Below are 17,087 nucleotides of genomic sequence, written 5' to 3'. Positions count from 1 at the left end.
TGGGAATGGCTCGCGGCTAGACAAAACAGTGGAGATGGTCGTGCGGTCCACAAAACAAAAAAAAATCCGAAGTTATATCAGGGGCGCCAGGTAAATTGGCCCACAGCCTTCCCTACGTTGCTATTCAATAAACCACCAACTTACCAATAGGTTTACTACTAAAATACTAAGTAACAGTATACAACCTGAATAAATAAAAAAAATAAATGAAATTGTCAGATTAGAATTTAGTCAATTTTAATAAATAGATTCCCAAGATAGTTAAAAATAAATACATATTACAATATTATTTAACTTTACCATAGGCTTAATAAAAAAATAATATAAAAATGCGGCTTCTACTTGCCTAACAAAAATTCATAAGTTATTTCTATTTAACAGAACAAAATGAAAGGTAAGACGTATCAAAAGTACCGGACGCTAAGGGGTGTGCGGTTCAATACCAACCAAAAAAAATAATTAACGCAAATAGGACACCACGTGAGCTCAAGTGCGTGCGCAGAAAATAATATAAAAAAAATAAATCTCAAATATATAACCCCCCCCCTTAGACGCAGTTTACAAAATTAAAATAGGTATGTGTAAATATTGAATTAATAAAATAAACCGCAAATTATCTTTAAAAAAAATCTGTAAAGTATTTGTAAATATGAAAATAAAAACTAACAGCAAATAATCTTTAAAAAAAACTATTGTATTCCGCAAACCAAATTAGACGGTGCTTAAATCTTCCGTTGAAAATTAATTATCGATCCATACCTCGAATTTTCATATACTTCACCGCGTGGAATTCCAGTTATAGTTCAGCGTGTCTTCAATCCAAAATCCCATACGATTGCCGATGTACATAGACTTGTGTGACAATGTTGAAAAGTCGAAAATTACAGCCAGACGGAAAAATACGAAGAAGAAGAAGCAGAAAAAAACAAACAAACCAACCAACCCTGAAGCAAGAAAACATTAATTACCATCTGTGTCTAAAATAATTATTTGGAAATAAATATATTGATTTTAACACTTTGTTTATCTGCCTTTTGGCGATAATGGAGCAATACAAAAAAAAACTTGTCTCCGAACTTGAATGTATGAAAACTGATAAAAATGTGAATAGCTTTTTAGAGATGGGATAAAAAAATAACTACAACTTTTTAATTAATTAAAAACGAAATGTTCTAACACTCACCCTTCTTAGCCAGATTAGGGGTTTGAAATATCCCAAATTGGACCGAAGCGTAGCCGGCTATTTGGACTCGTGATTAAGGCTAATTTCTTGATCTAAATACGACTCCCGGTATTCACGTGTACTGTAGATCCGCTTTTTTTAGCGAAATTGTGGATATTCCAAAAAAAAAACCCTTCCACGAAGGCAGCAAATCCCCTTGAATATCCACACGGTTCGGACTAGTCCAGATCCCACATGGAACAGCAGCAAAAGCAAAAAAACAAAATGCCGTTTTTAATCTAGCCCAACCTTTCAGTTACACCGTCAAACCTGGAATCACTTTCTTTCCGTCGTCTTTCCGAACACTTGACAACTTGACACACGGAGGTCACCGAATAATACCGAGATTCAAAAATTTCAATTTTATGATCCCAATTCCTCCAAGATAACTCTAGAAAGAACGATCTAAATTAGTTTCTTCACAAAAAAGAGGACGTGTTCCCTTAACTTCAGCACAATTTGCCAGACATTACCCCTATTTGAAAATTACTAATTTTATTTTCGCCACCTTGCTTATAATATATTATAGGCAACCGCTCTTACACGTCCTGAATTATTTAAATTTTGATAAAATAGAGGTGGGACTTTTTACTTTAAATTTGGAACGTAACAACACCTCCCTTTCCCAGAGGAAAATTTACGAGGAAAAACTAGACGAAGAAAATTTTCCCTCGCGCTAGCGACGCACTACCTAAACTCCGAGCGAAGTCCACAACACAATCATCATCCACACCGTCTTCACCATGCGCAAGTACTTGGACAACGAAAGACATACCAATCTCAAACCACACGCACAAAGCAACAACTTACTTACAACACTTACTCCACTTCCACACAACAGTCATCTCTCATCGTATGAGATCAAGTAGAATAGTTTCAAATTCCAACGTCAATCTGACAACACTGATTAGGTCGGTTACTGGATGTTGCCCTTATTCGCGACCTCCCAGCTCTGGGGCATCGCTAGTACTTCACTATACCTCACATAACATGAGTCCATAAGAAACTCTCCACCATTCCACTCTTACTGATACTGCGAGAAACATCTACCGAAACAGTAGTGTAATTCCAATTGTTCATTAAAATAAAAATGAGATAGGTCTTTCAGAATTTAAATCCGTATACAACGAAATTTAGTGAATCATCCAAAACTAAGCTATTATCCAACAAGATTCACCAAAACATAATTATGTGGCTTCGAAAAAATCCCAATTAAATAGAATGGCTTACTAACATCAAAACAAATCCCAACGCCATATCATCGAAGACAACATATTTCTGACCAAACCTAAGTGACATTCAATTCCATAAATCAAAAGAAATTAAGGCTACCGCAACCCTACGACTTCGTATTGGCTACCTAACACAAAAAAAAACGAATCGGTTGACCATCCAAATACATCCTAAGAACCGATCATAGCCAACACTCAGTCATCCTTCACGGACACAACAAAAAAAAATAAATACAACCAATTTCAGAAGAATAACTAAACAAAACTTTGCTAGTCCGTTCTACTCCGACCTAAATCCTATCGGGATCACCAGTCGGGTTACTAATCCTTAAATCCTTAATATTCCAAATACCTTGATCCTTGCCATTTTCATCCTCTAAACTATATGTCCAGGGGGAAACTTTCTTCTTCACGAAGTAGGGTCCTATCCATCTAGGAGCTAACTTTTTCGTGAAATATTTAGCGGCATCTGACAACACAAAATTTCTCCGCCATACTGACTGATGGGGCTGAAATTCCTCTGGACGTCTCCGTAGATTATAGGTCTTCTCACACTTAGCCGAAGCTTTATCTAAACGTTTTCTAACATCAACAAATAATTCCTGGAGTCCACGCGATCGATTATATCCCATTTTAGCTACTTCGTCCTCCGGGTCTCCGAGTTTGTCCTTTCGGGAAAAATCTCGTCCATCCACTACCATCTTCCGACCGAAATTTATGAAGTAGGGATCTTGACCAGTCGACTCGTGGTATGCAGTGCGCGTAGCACATGCTAGTTTGGCCAAATTTTCATCCCACTTCCTATGGTTGTCAGCTATATAAGTTGCCATCATTGTTTTAAGGGTTCGGTTATAGCGTTCAGATGGATTGCACTGTGGATGATACAACGCATTATAACGAACTGAGACACCATAGGTTTCCATCATTTTCTTGAAAATACCCGAAGTATACTGGACACCATTATCACATAGTAACAGACGTGGAACTCCAAATACGAGAAAAACTTCCTCTTCTATTTTCTTAACGACATGCACGGCTTTTGAGGATCGCAACGGAAATACCAAAGAAAATTTACTAAACACATCCATTACCACTAAGATAAACTTATAGCCTTGAGTTGATCTTGGGAAAGGTCCCATAAGATCGGTTGATACTATCTCCCATGGTTGAGTAGCTTTAGGTTGAGGAGTCATAAAGCCTTTGGGCTTACCTTGTTCCACCTTATGCATGGCACACAGTGAGCAACGTCCAACGTAACGAGACACATCACTCCGCAGTTTCGGCCAAAAATACTTCTCGTTAATACGCTTATAAGTTTTCAGGATCCCCATATGACCTGCTAAAGGACTATCATGACACAACTTCAGCACTTCCAATCGTTGACCCTTAGGAACGACTTCCTTCCAATTGTCCACTTCCTCGACCAAAAATCCATGACTGGGACGGATGTATTTATAAAGTTTGCCACCAGACATTCTCCACTGAGGATACTTCAAGGGATTAGACTCGATTTTTCTACAAAGTTTATCATACCAACTATCACCACTAGGAAGCGGTACAACCTCTTCAACCATATCAAGCACGGGAACTGAACGAGATAACAAATCGGGGACAACATGTTCTTTTCCTTTCCGATGCACAATCTTAAAGTCATATTGTTGCAATCTTACAGCCCATCGAGCTAATCTTCCAGTAGGATCCTTCAAATTTTGAAGCCATACGAGGGATGCGTGATCAGTCACGACCGTAAAAGGAACACCCTCCAAATAAGGACGCAGTTTTTCGACTGCCCATAACACAGCTAAACATTCCCGTTCCGTCGTGGAAAAATTCCTTTCTTGACGCGTTAGTGATCTGCTCAGGAAACTAATTACTTCGTCACCATCCGGGCCTGGCTGCAATAACACGGCGCCCACTCCATATCCTGAGGCATCACATTGGACAACAAAAGGCAAATTGTAGTCAGGACAATTAAGTATCGGAGCAGAAACTAGACATTCTTTTATTTTCTGAAAAGATTCTTCACAACTCGGGGTCCAATTGAATTTTCTTCCTTTCTTCAATATCGCTGTAATTGGAGCTAGTAGTGTCGCAAAGGAAGGAATAAATCTTCGATACCAGGAAAATGTGCCTATGATGCTACGAACTTCCTTGACGGATGTGGGTGTTGGGATACGTAGCATAGCCTTGACCTTATCACCATCAACATGTAGTCCATTCCTATCAACCACATGACCCAAATACTTTAGTTCCGGTCTACAAAATTGACATTTATCCCAGCTAACGGTTAACTTAGCTTCTCTCAAGCGTCTAAAGACTTCCTCTAAGATCCTGACATGTTCTTCAATAGACTTTGTCACGATGACCACGTCATCCAAGTAAGTAAAAACATAGGGTTCCAACTCCGGACCGAGGACACGATCTATCAACCTCTGCCATGTAGCCGGGGCATTATGTAATCCAAAAGGCATTCTGCAAAACTGAAAAAGACCTCGACCAGGAACCGTAAAAGCAGTATAAGGCCTGGAAGCCTTAGCAACAGGTACCTGCCAATACGCCGACTTAATGTCTATGGTGGAAAGATAATGCGCGTTCTTCAATTTATTTAAAATATTAGAGATGTACGGTAATGGGTAGCCATCCCTCTCTGTTACGGCATTAAGCTTTCGATAGTCTACGCAGAACCTCCATTTTGGTTCTTCACCTTCTGGAACCTTTTTTTTCACCAAGAGAATCGGGGACGACCAAGCACTATTCGATCGCTCCACTACTCCTTTCGCCAACATATCTTCTAGCTCTTTATCAATATGGCTTTGGATTACTGGGGATACAGGATAGTAACGTTGTTTTATGGGTGCAGATTTACAAACAATCACATGCTCAGTGACATCAGTACAACCAAGAGAAGTGCCCATTAGTTCACGACTTCTATTAATAACTTCCTCCAATTGCGACTTCTCTGCATCGGTCAAAATAGTTTGACCTCGGAGATGATCCACTGAACCTACCATTGCTGGAGCGTCCGAAAAATACCATTCGTTATGCCTCAAATCTGGAACGATACCCATAACACGCCAAAAATCAGATCCTAAAATCAGAATGTGCGGTACGTCCAAAATAACTAATACTGGCAAGACACGCAAGCGATCCCTAACCATGAAAGGTACTAAACATTCCCCCAACGATTCACACATCTGACCATTCGCCACTCTACAAACGGTCTTCTTCGAAGTATCCAACTCTAAACCCAAGTTTTGTAAAAATTTCCAACCAGTTCTTCCTACAATGGTCTTTGAAGCACCAGAATCCAATAATCCCAAAATTTCCTTTCCTAAGACTTTAACTTTCAAATATGGACGTTCATCTCCTTCGGAATGATGTAAAATAAAGTCTAAAATAGGACGTAGGTTGGTCGAGTCAACGTCGGCAACACCTCTTCGACCAGTTAGGTGCGCTTCCTTCCGTTTCCCGAATTACACGAAGGACAAGTTCTGACTGTAAACCCTTCTTTCTTACACTTAAAACAGTGAACAGCCTCCTTCTTCATTAAACACCCTACTGCCTTATGGCCTGACTGATTACAACGATAACAGACTAAAGTCCTAAACTTTCCTCTAGCTGACTCCGATTCGGATGAAGCAACAGGACCCTCACTAACACTACTACAACTTTCAGCATCCACACTGATATAAGCTAGGTCCTTTTCCAAAGTATTCATTTTCCTACTATTCGGTTCAACATAGTTCCTAATACAATCACGTCTTTCCTCCATACTGCGACATAGAACACGAAGTTCCTCCAAGGTAGCTGGCAAAGGATCACGTAATCTATCTTGATAGAACGGATGCAAATTCCTAATAACTATAGACAATTTAACTTCCTCTGGAACATGACAACGCAAGCGATTAAAGTAACTATTCATTATTGCCAAGTAAACTCCAATAGTCTCAGACGAATGCTGAGTTCTCCTCCGAAGCTCTTCAAAAAGCGCTTCCCCATGGTGAGCTGACAGGTACTCCCTACGAAACTCTTCAACTAATTCAGCCCAACTCCCTGCACGTAGACGAACATCTTTATAAAACTGATAGGCTTTATCCGAAAATAAATCTATACCTGATTCCAAAAGTATACTATCTGGTACATGACGAGCGAGACTCAATTCATTCACCATCTCAAAAAATGCAGAAATAGACATACCCCTAGCAGAACCTGAAAACTTTTCTATTCCCCATTTATGAGGAAGTATCATCCCAGAAGAAAAACTAGAGACAGACCCTGAAAAAACATTATTACCAGCTTGTGACATCGCTCCAGGAGAAGAAGCATGAACTTGTCCTACCCCTGCCTGAAAAGACTGATTTAAAACCGAAATCACATCGAGCGCTACTGGTACCGAACCAGATCCGATTGGATGCTGCTTATCATGTAAATCCTGTGACAACTTCAAAATCTCAGCAAGAAAGTCTGACTTAACAACCTGGGCTGCGTCTGCATCATCACCTGTTGGCAATACCATAAGATCAATTCTCCCCAAGACATGGTTAATCTGTGTCCGCAATCTCAAGGACTCAGCATAAGTAGGAGTTCCGGCAAACTTTCCAACAGCCGTATTCAGCTCCGCAAGTTTAGTCTCGATTGCAGTTTTATCCTGTGAAAAGGTGAATGGGTGCTCAGGATATCTAAAGCTTTCATTTGCTGCCTCACGACTAAGTGCATCAGACAGACTAGACCTCATAGACTCAACAGTGCCAGTAGACACTCCACGAATTTTGAGTTCATATTCCAGTTCCTCTTTCCTTAAGTAGTTGGGTACAAGTTTTCGCACCATCTTGCCAAAGTTCAAAATTTAAAAAAAAATGTATCAACCGAAAGGAGCAAATATTCAAACAAAATCAAGATATAAGTAAAAATATTAACACACAGGTACAGTTTATTTTATTAATGGGAGCAAACCAAAAGCAAAATAAAAGTAATAGTCGCTTTATTCAATCTATAAAATTTCACAAAAGATTTTCAAAATTTCATTGTTTCAGAACAAATTACAAGTCACAACATAATCTCAAAAAAAGATTTTACATTCCCTAACATAAGTAAGTTAAACCACAATGTAGAATTTCGAAGTCCAACTTCTCAAAAAAATAAATTTGAACTCCAACTGAAATAGAAATATTTCAAAGTCCTAATATATCCATAATTCTTCTAAGTTCCACAACACCACTTCAAAGTATCTTCTTTTAAGTTCCATTTTTGGCTTCTTCCAACTTCACGTCACACAAAAAAAAAACTAGTAAGCACTTCTTGGCATACACTTCCACTAAACACGAAGTTCTAAGACTACTACTAAGTGCAAAACCAGTGGTAAAGTAAATAAATCAAAGTTAGTCAATTAAAGCCCAAACACGTTAGGTTAACTAATTAAAAGGAATCTACACAAGGGGTTGACAAAAAAAGGTTAATTAATTAAGGGCCCCACGTTGGGCGCCAAAATATGTGGCGTACAAAACCGAATCTATATAAAAAAATTACAAAATGTACCAAATATAAATCAGACGTACACCCGGAAAGAAAAGTACTATACGGTGACAGTCTGGGAATGGCTCGCGGCTAGACAAAACAGTGGAGATGGTCGTGCGGTCCACAAAACAAAAAAAAATCCGAAGTTATATCAGGGGCGCCAGGTAAATTGGCCCACAGCCTTCCCTACGTTGCTATTCAATAAACCACCAACTTACCAATAGGTTTACTACTAAAATACTAAGTAACAGTATACAACCTGAATAAATAAAAAAAATAAATGAAATTGTCAGATTAGAATTTAGTCAATTTTAATAAATAGATTCCCAAGATAGTTAAAAATAAATACATATTACAATATTATTTAACTTTACCATAGGCTTAATAAAAAAATAATATAAAAATGCGGCTTCTACTTGCCTAACAAAAATTCATAAGTTATTTCTATTTAACAGAACAAAATGAAAGGTAAGACGTATCAAAAGTACCGGACGCTAAGGGGTGTGCGGTTCAATACCAACCAAAAAAAATAATTAACGCAAATAGGACACCACGTGAGCTCAAGTGCGTGCGCAGAAAATAATATAAAAAAAATAAATCTCAAATATATAACCCCCCCCCTTAGACGCAGTTTACAAAATTAAAATAGGTATGTGTAAATATTGAATTAATAAAATAAACCGCAAATTATCTTTAAAAAAAATCTGTAAAGTATTTGTAAATATGAAAATAAAAACTAACAGCAAATAATCTTTAAAAAAAACTATTGTATTCCGCAAACCAAATTAGACGGTGCTTAAATCTTCCGTTGAAAATTAATTATCGATCCATACCTCGAATTTTCATATACTTCACCGCGTGGAATTCCAGTTATAGTTCAGCGTGTCTTCAATCCAAAATCCCATACGATTGCCGATGTACATAGACTTGTGTGACAATGTTGAAAAGTCGAAAATTACAGCCAGACGGAAAAATACGAAGAAGAAGAAGCAGAAAAAAACAAACAAACCAACCAACCCTGAAGCAAGAAAACATTAATTACCATCTGTGTCTAAAATAATTATTTGGAAATAAATATATTGATTTTAACACTTTGTTTATCTGCCTTTTGGCGATAATGGAGCAATACAAAAAAAAACTTGTCTCCGAACTTGAATGTATGAAAACTGATAAAAATGTGAATAGCTTTTTAGAGATGGGATAAAAAAATAACTACAACTTTTTAATTAATTAAAAACGAAATGTTCTAACACTCACCCTTCTTAGCCAGATTAGGGGTTTGAAATATCCCAAATTGGACCGAAGCGTAGCCGGCTATTTGGACTCGTGATTAAGGCTAATTTCTTGATCTAAATACGACTCCCGGTATTCACGTGTACTGTAGATCCGCTTTTTTTAGCGAAATTGTGGATATTCCAAAAAAAAAACCCTTCCACGAAGGCAGCAAATCCCCTTGAATATCCACACGGTTCGGACTAGTCCAGATCCCACATGGAACAGCAGCAAAAGCAAAAAAACAAAATGCCGTTTTTAATCTAGCCCAACCTTTCAGTTACACCGTCAAACCTGGAATCACTTTCTTTCCGTCGTCTTTCCGAACACTTGACAACTTGACACACGGAGGTCACCGAATAATACCGAGATTCAAAAATTTCAATTTTATGATCCCAATTCCTCCAAGATAACTCTAGAAAGAACGATCTAAATTAGTTTCTTCACAAAAAAGAGGACGTGTTCCCTTAACTTCAGCACAATTTGCCAGACATTACCCCTATTTGAAAATTACTAATTTTATTTTCGCCACCTTGCTTATAATATATTATAGGCAACCGCTCTTACACGTCCTGAATTATTTAAATTTTGATAAAATAGAGGTGGGACTTTTTACTTTAAATTTGGAACGTAACAACACATCAGCCAGCAGCAGAATATCTGTTTTTAAATACAAATCGGTATATTCTCCCAAATTTTTACAATTAAATTTCTTCCAAACATTTTGCGCATGAGCATACTTCTCATCACTAATATATTCATCACTCAATTTGTTATAGAAATGATCACTTGAAGGCAAAGAAGTTTCCTCTAATTTATCTGTACTGTCAATATAATCATAGCAAAATACTCCTTTACACGTTAGCAAATTGAATGTATCATTATCTAATTGACTAAATTCTCGTCTTAAAATCTTCTTCTCCGATGTGTCTAAAATTGATGCCAATTCGTCGAGTGAAGCTCCCATAAATCTTAGTGAATCAATAAATCGTAATTTAATTTGATCTCGTTTAGTTTGTAATATAAATTAAATGTATTTTTCTTTGTTTATGGGAAGTAAGCTCAAGTGCCCATGTTTGCAAAGATCTATAATCATGAAATGCGAGTCGTAACCACTAAAATTGTGAAATACGATGGGAACGACAAACAATTTTTTAAAGTTCAAATTACATGCTTGGTGCGCAAAGCCTCGTACTTCCAGTAACATGGTCGTGATCTACAACTGTATGTGTAGCCAAAAAGCGTTTCTCACAAATATGGCACACAGTTGCTCCATTTGAGCTAGGTTTTTCGACCATAGGTACAATTGTTTTTATTTTGGAATTTACAAATGTGGAAATTTCGGCCATTTCTTTTGCGAACCACTCCATGCAATTTTCACCTCTATAGCTCTTAAAATAAGATAAGCTGTCATTATAAGCACATGTCAAATAATAACCTGCACTAAAAAGTACATGTTTCTAATATTTTGCTGTTTTACTTAATGTGACATTGGAATCCGTAAAATTATGTAATTGACATTCAAAATCGGCATAAACTATAAACGGAGTTGTTTGTTGATATGTAAAATTACGAAAAGCCACATGATCATATTTAGGAACAGTCATTTTGCATTTATTCATATCTGAATACATTTCTTCGTGCTCTGCTAGTTTGCTTTCACTGTGAAAATAGTTTAAATAACGATCGCAAATATATTTTTTATTGTGTTTCTTGTTTACTTGTGACCTCCCTAATTTTCCTAAATCTTTAATCCAACAATAATGAAGGCGTATTTCAGTCTGATCGTTATCTTCTGGAAGAACATCGTAATCGTTTAATTTTGGAAAGTATTTATCTTGTACAAAAAGCAAATTCACAAGCTTTTCCATCTTTTGCGGTATCAGTCTAGCAGGTACTACTTCGTAAAATTGTTTGTCCTTAACTACATTTAATTCTAATACAAAAACATTAACTGATATGGCATTTAATTTTTCGAATTTTGAAATTTGGTTCAATGGCATTGGGCTTTCTAATTTGTCCGTTTGCAAAATAGTAGAATAATGTGGATATTTGAATACTCTTTGTGGATCCGTAGTAACAGGACACAAAGCGCTAACTATTGACCAATACAAGCATGCCTGATCGAAATTATGCACATTAATGCACGCTCGTTTTCTCTGAATCTCTATTGGTAATTCAATGAAGAATGAGCCGTTTCCTATTTCCACTTTATTAATATTAACCTCCAATGAAATTACTTTAGATAGCGCGGCCCCCGAATCTTTTTCAGCAAATTCAGACAACTTTGTAAAAATTTTATCTTTAACGTATTCAACAAACCAAAGATGTAAATCGGTCGATGTATCTATAATAGCAGTTTTCGTATTGAAATATTTTAAATCTAAACTTTTACTATCACTCGATTTTTTAATAAATTCACCACAAAATGCAGTATTAACTTTGAGTATTCTATTTGTTTTCAATATAATTTTAATTTTTCTACTAAAAACTGTAAATGCATCATCCAAAAACATTCCTACATCCTTATGACATAAATTTACTATTACCCCGGTTTTAATTCGACTAGCGAAACACGAAATGATATTTTCCCATTTAACTCTATCGCGTAATTTTGAACTAAGCCCCAACCCAAGGTACTTATTATTGAAATTTAAAATAATTTGCCTAAAATGCTTAAAATGTCCTGTCTAAGTTTGCTATTTTCTAACTGTTGCTACGGATAGTTTATTGTTATTAATTACTTTATTACATCTCCAAATTTGACTATTTAACCGTCTTGTCCAAACTTATCCAAAAAACTTGTCCAAAAAATTATTTTACGAAGCTTTTTAATAATGTGCATCAAATCATCAGACTGTTTAATTATTTGTTTATGCATGGCTACTCACACACAAAATAAGAAGAAAAAAATCACTTACCGTTTTTTCTTTATTCTATTATTTCAAATTTTGCTGCTGGATGAACACCCCCAGTATTGACTAGTCCTCGGAATATGATGGAATACTTCTTAGTTGCGAAGTCTGAAATGAATGGAATATATACGTCTGTGACTCTATCTGGCAGAAACACAACGTGTTCCTCCAGTTCCAGCAAAACTGCTTGACCAAATTTAGCATTTACCAGTTTGGCGGCTAGAATTTTCTTCGGTTCGTTTATGGGCAGTTGGTTTAATTTTATTGCAGGTTTTTGTTCTGCAACCAAAGAAACTGCATTTATTTTTGATAGATCCGTCTACAATAATAGAAAAAACTATAGTTTTTCTGCTTAACGTAAATGGAGAGATGCATTACTTACTTGGGAATAGAGAAGAACCATATACTACAAGAAATCGAAATACGAAAAGAAGAGAACACTTCTTATAAAAACAAACTAGCGGTCGTGAAATTTTTTAGAGCAACCACGATAGAATGGGCATAATAAATACAAAAAAGTATACATTTTTCATAAAATACTGCATGAAATACGAAAAGAGATGTACAATTCTCATAAAATACATTGATAAAAAGGACATAATAAATACATAAAAATATAAAAAGGAAAAAACGCTTACCTTTATCAACTATGTAAGTCACTGCACAACGTACTGAATACTGCGAAATTGTTGTAGTAAGCTTGAGATGCACACTGTGACAACGTATGCGCTCCGCGCTCCTCGGTCTTTTAAAGGCCCGAACTGTACATCGCCCCACGCGAGCTCAAGTTGCGTCAACCTAATGCGCATACGGTTACATCGATAGATCCGTTACAAAGATAAGCGACGCACAATGTTCTGAAAATTTTATATTTTCTGTTTTTATTAGTAAAAACCACACATGATAAAATATTTCCTGCAAAATTAAGAATGCGGTATGAGAATTGTTTTTGTCAATTTTCAAACTTGTAAATGTGGTTACCACTATCATCATACATGTTACAAAATTCAGCAACTGTGGTTTTATTTCCGGCGTTTCGAAATGAAAAATAAATTGTGTTATCAGATGTTTACGTGTTTTGAATTATGCGGGACCGCGTTATCATGAGGCTTCATCCGGTTTGCTAACAAATGGACTATTTTAACATATTATTTACTATATTTCTGTATATAATTTCAATTCTTTGATTAATACTAATTTTATCCATATAATATATACTTTATAAAAATACGGTTAATATTACACAAAAACACTTCTTCAGTCAGAAGATGTGTGTGTTTGGATTTTTGTATAAATAACTGTAATAACAATTTTTGGAGATTAGTATAAATCGAAATGCTTTTCTGTTTACATGTCTTATTGTTGCTCTCTGTATCTTTGTGTGCAGAGAATAAAACTCTGGATTATGCTAGTTCTTTTCTTATACGTTTCGGATATCTAAATACATCAAGTAATGCTATTTCTAGTATATATATGGCCTTAGTTGAATTTCAAGAAAGATACAATCTTTCGGTGACCGGAACATTAAATACTGATACTATGAATATGATGAATAAGCCTAGATGTTCTGTTGGAGACAATAACTATGCAATTCATTCGAAGTGGAATAAAACAATTTTACGCTGGAATTTCCCTCAAGCTATTAGTAATCCCGATTATATAAATATTGCTGCAGAAGCTTTCGCTAGATGGGAGAAAATATCTAATTTAAAGTTTAAACGAGTAATAATACCTTTTTCAAAGCCTGATATTACTATAACTGTGGTGCCAAATAATTATAATTTTCGAGCAAGTTGTCAAGGAACCTCTAAATCTTCATTTAATTTCGATGGCCCCGGAAAAGTATTGGCCCACGCATACTATCCCAGCGCAAACGGTGAGTGTACCGAAATTCATCTTGATGCTAATGAACGGTGGTATGTAGGAAATGGCAGAGCTCCTGATGGTGAAGTCAATTTTTTGGCTGTCCTAATGCATGAAATTGGTCATTCCCTCGGACTGGAACATAGTACTAGTGATTCGTCTATTATGTATGCTTGGTATCAACAAGATGTGCCAAGTTTTGGTGATGATGATAAAAAGGCAATGAGCATGCTATATGGACAAACAGAAGCTCCCTCTTCGATACCAACAACACCAGTTACGCAAACAATTTCGCAAACCAGGAGCTATGTACCGAAAACACCTGCACTAAAAAACAGGGCCTATTTGCCGAAAACACCTGCAATAAAAAACATGTCTAATTCAGTATCCCGATTTCATGTTTCTAGCTACATCTCCACAATTTCCAAATTATCGAATGTACGTTGGCCCGTATATATGGAAGTTTGATTTAAATGAGATGCGCCTTCCAGCACATCCCGAATTAATTACCGATTATCTCCCCAAAGAGTTGAGGTCTACGCACGTTTCACATGTTTTTCAGAATTCCGAGGGACACTTAGTAACTATAAGCAATAATCAGTATTACGCTGCATCTTTCCCCAATTTAAAATTCAAAAACGTTTTATGTTTCCTTCTATACCTGCGAGAACCAAAATAAATCCCTTGTTTCAAACAAACAGCGGCCAAACGTATTTATTATACAATGATAATTCTTATACTGAATTTAAGGAAGCTGGAGATGTCTTAAACAGTGGACCAATAAATTATCTCTTCCGCTATTCCGCTACATGAATGGGTTTATTTACTTTTTCCAGAACAATACCTATTATAAGTATAACGAATACACACGTAAAGTTGTAGCAGCAGGAACGTTTAGCTGGGAACTTTTTGGAATACCCTGCCCTGACGACGGCCTATTAAAACAATTAAAAACTTTGTTAAACAAAATTGTAACTATATACGAATAAAGGTTGCTGTGTGTTCCTTCTTAATGATTGTTTTATTTAAATTCCATTACTCTATATGTCAAGCGACGTCTTGCGTCACGTCATTCACGCGACATTTCACGTTCTGCGTCGAATGTCACATAACTGTCACGTCCTGTGTCGAATGTCACGTCATTTCACTCGACATTTCACGTTCTGCGTCGAATGTCACGTCCTGCGTCGAATGTCACGTCATTTCACGTTCTGCGTCGAATGTCATGTTCTCTTAGGTACTGTACGGAAAATAAGAAGAAGAATGTTCATATTGATCATTGACATGGCTTATGTGTCACCAACGCTTTCATTTGACACCCCATACGTCAAAATCAGGTCAATAGTCATAGTCATAGTCATCTTTATTGATCCTTTAAGACATTCAAAATAAATGTATAGGATACGTCACTGCAGAATTGGTATAAAAAAACATGAATGTGTATAATACAATATTCACAGTGTAAAAAAAAATTGACAAAACATAAAATATATAAAATAACATTTTTACAAGTAAAATATGAAGCTATTGCAGTTTGTCCTCAATATATTCATTTATAGAACAATATGCTTTTCTTAAGAGTAAATCTTTAACATTTTTTTTAAATTTAGAGATAAGTGGTATTTCTTTGTTCTTGAAAATAATCCATAATAGGATCTATAGGAAATTAGACGTAGACATCAGTAACACTCAGATGGGATTCAGAAAAGGGCTAGGTACAAGGGAGGCTCTGTTTGCAATGAACGTTCTCTCACAGAGATGCTTAGACATGAACCAAGAAATTTACACCTGCTTTATTGATTTCGAAAAGGCCTTTGACAAAGTACAACATGAACCACTAAGACAAATTCTAATAAAGAAAAATACAGACAGCCGAGATATTCGAATTATATGCAACCTATATTGGAATCAAACAGCAAATGTGAAGGTTGGGTAGGCTAACAGAAGAAATTCAAATCCGTCGAGGAGTCCGGCAGGGATGCATCTTGTCGCCACTTTTGTTTAATCTGTATAGTGAAGCTATCTGTGAACAAGCACTCGAGGAAGAAGATCTTGGTCTGATAATAAATGGTGAGACGATCAACAATATAAGGTATGCTGACGATACGGTTCTCCTAACGGGAACGCTAGTAGAACTACAACATCTCGTTCAAAGTCTCAATATATACTGTAACAGTTACGGCTTGAAAATTAATTTGAAAAAAACTAAATTTATGGTAATCACGAAATCAAAGAACATCAGAGCTAATCTTGTAATAGACAATACAACGATTGAGCGTGTGTCCTGTTATAAATATCTAGGTGCTTGGATCACAGACGATACTGATCAAACAAAAGAGATTAGATGTAGAATAGAAATCGCTAGATCAGTCTTTAATAGAATGCGCAAACTCTTTTGCAATCGTGATATCAACATAAAGTTACGAATACGAATGCTGCGGTGTTATGTCTTTTCTACCCTGTTGTATGGAGTAGAGGCTTGGACACTAAAACAGTTGACCACAAAAAACATCGAAGCTTTCGAGATGTGGTGCTATAGGCGCATTCTCAGAATATCATGGATGGACCGCGTCACTAACACGCAAGTACTCCAAACTTTAGACAAAAGATGCGAAATTCTAAATGAGATAAAAACTAGAAAGATGGAATACTTGGGGCACATTGTGAGAGGTGAAAAGTACGAACTTTTAAGAAATATCATGCAGGGCAAAATTAAGGGCAAAAGAAGTGTGGGAAGAAGAAAAATATCGTGGCTTCGTAATCTACGTGAATGGTTCGGGTGTAGTTCGATTGAACTTTTTAGGCGCGCTGCTATCAAAGTCGCAGTGGCCATGATGATTTCCAATCTCCGCTAGGAGTGGCACGAGAAGAAGAAGGTATTTCTTTCACAGTTTTTGGCAAATGATTGTATAAGGTCAGTCCCATATATCTGAAGCAATTTTGAAATTTGGATGTTCTGTGTTTAGGAACTCGTAAAGATTCAGCACTTCTTGTACTGTAGTAGTGATTGTCTGAATTTACTGGAAATGAATTGATTTCCTCTTTGACATAAAGTAAACATTTATAGAT

General features: G+C 36.3%; 2 long non-coding RNA genes across 2 annotated transcripts; both read right to left on the bottom strand.

Annotated features, from left to right (window-relative positions):
• Window positions 1-220: 220 nt before the first annotated feature.
• LOC140439551 (uncharacterized) lies at window positions 221-2,375 on the bottom strand. Its single transcript, XR_011950650.1, has 2 exons — window positions 1,184-2,375; window positions 221-944 (listed from the first exon to the last, which is right to left on the bottom strand). It is a non-coding gene; the product is annotated as an uncharacterized lncRNA (long non-coding RNA).
• A 5,887-nt stretch (window positions 2,376-8,262) lies between these two features.
• On the bottom strand, window positions 8,263-9,730 carry LOC140439547 (uncharacterized). Its single transcript, XR_011950649.1, has 2 exons — window positions 9,226-9,730; window positions 8,263-8,986 (listed from the first exon to the last, which is right to left on the bottom strand). It is a non-coding gene; the product is annotated as an uncharacterized lncRNA (long non-coding RNA).
• Between the last annotated feature and the right edge of the window lie 7,357 nt (window positions 9,731-17,087).

The sequence above is a fragment of the Diabrotica undecimpunctata genome, chromosome 1, assembly GCF_040954645.1.
Source record: "Diabrotica undecimpunctata isolate CICGRU chromosome 1, icDiaUnde3, whole genome shotgun sequence".
NCBI classification, from domain to species: Eukaryota; Metazoa; Arthropoda; class Insecta; order Coleoptera; family Chrysomelidae; genus Diabrotica; species Diabrotica undecimpunctata.
The sequence above is the reverse complement of the archived record's forward strand: the minus strand, read 5'-3'. Positions and strand labels throughout refer to the sequence as shown.